At 49.7% G+C, this 1,582-nt stretch overlaps 1 pseudogene; it reads left to right on the top strand.

Moving 5' to 3' along the window:
* The first annotated feature begins 280 nt into the window (after positions 1 to 280).
* LOC103648963 (uncharacterized) lies at positions 281 to 1,293 on the top strand (annotated as a pseudogene).
* The last annotated feature ends 289 nt before the right edge of the window (positions 1,294 to 1,582 follow it).

Raw genomic sequence — 1,582 nt, 5'->3', positions numbered from 1 at the left:
TATATAGACTTAGTTAATGTTAATAAGAGAAAGATAGAAGACTTGCATTTATAAAATGAAGGGAGTACTACTACAAATATATTGAGTTACTACAATAAATACAGAACAATTATACTTAAGACAACATCAACCTCTGAATTTAGAGCAAACTATATTATAATTTGAAGAATACAAATTATTGTTGCAATGGGGTGTATTCTTCCATTTTTTTATTACATACAGTTTTTAAAAAATACATGCTATCCTTCCACCGTTTGCCGAGGCGGAGAGCGGCGTCGGCATGAAGGGCTCAGTGCACCTCCTTGACGAGGCAGAGAGCAGCGTTGGTGAGAAGGGCGCAGCACACCTCCTTCCACCATTTGACGAGGCGGAGAGCGTCGTTTGGCTGGAAGTTACGGAGGAGATGACGGAGGGCAGCGTTGGCGAGAAGGGCTCAGCGCACCTCCTTGATGAGGCAGAGAGCAGCGTTGCCGAGAAGGGCGCAGCGCACCTCCTTCAACCGTTTGACGAGGCGGAGAGCGTCGTTTGGCTGGAAGTTACGGAGGAGACGACGGAGGGCAGCGTTGGCGAGAAGGGCTCAGCGCACCTCCTTCCACCGTTTGACGAGGCGAAGTGCGTCGTTTGGCTGGAAGCTATAGAGGAGACGACGGAGCGCAGCTGCAAGGAATCCCCCGTCGCGCAGGCGGTAGCTGTGGAAGGCGCAGACAGAGAATCTGACAAAAGAACTGCGAGCGCCTTTGTGCGGAAGCCCTCTCGCAGGTACGAGTTACATGATAAATTTTGTTTGAAAAGCTCTAAGCCTGTCTAATTTTTACCGGCGAACGGTAGTGGTATTAATTTATTCATAACAAAAAAAATAATAATAAAAGATTAATATCGGTTTTCATGTCTAGCTGCCGGGCTCCAAGATTGACGGGGAGTACGACCCCTTAATGCTTGACCTCTTCGTCTACTGGCATGCCGTTGCTCCGCGGGACACCGCCTGGGAGAGTGTCCCATTGGTCCTCCATGACGAGCGACTCATCACGGTCAGGGTTGGGTGGCCTCCACATGAACCCGAGCAGCCACGAGACCTAGTGGAAGATGTGACGAGGATCCTTGGCCACCATCTGGGCTCAGTATCTTCGTTCTGCCTCCATTCGTCGCTCTCGCCCGATGTGGACACGCTAGGCTGCTGGATGGATTTGCTCTTAGATCGCAGAGTTGATTATCTTCAACTTGTACCAGGACGTATTGACCGCGCGCAGCTGCCGTTGCAACGTCTCAAGACGGACATGCTTGGTACCATGGTGATTGGTTTCTTCAATATCCTACCACTAGTGCTCACCGATAACAACCATTGGTGCGACAGCATCCACAACCTTGGTACGTTAACATTGATTGGCTACAAGTTTTCGGTTGATGACCTAAGTGTTGCACTCCGCATGCTTGGTTGTTTGTGGAGTCTCACACTGGGCTCGTGCAACCTGCTTGCGGGAAACGAGGAGGCCACCATGCTCGTAGAATCTCTATCGCTACGTAACTTGCGATTTTGGAGTTGCATCGGCAAGACCCTAGTTATCTACTATGCCCCTGTTCTTAG

The sequence above is a fragment of the Zea mays genome, chromosome 2 (genome assembly GCF_902167145.1).
Source record: "Zea mays cultivar B73 chromosome 2, Zm-B73-REFERENCE-NAM-5.0, whole genome shotgun sequence".
Lineage (NCBI taxonomy): Eukaryota > Viridiplantae > Streptophyta > Magnoliopsida > Poales > Poaceae > Zea > Zea mays.
Note: the sequence above shows the minus strand (reverse complement) of the source record. Positions and strands in the feature narration are given on the sequence as shown.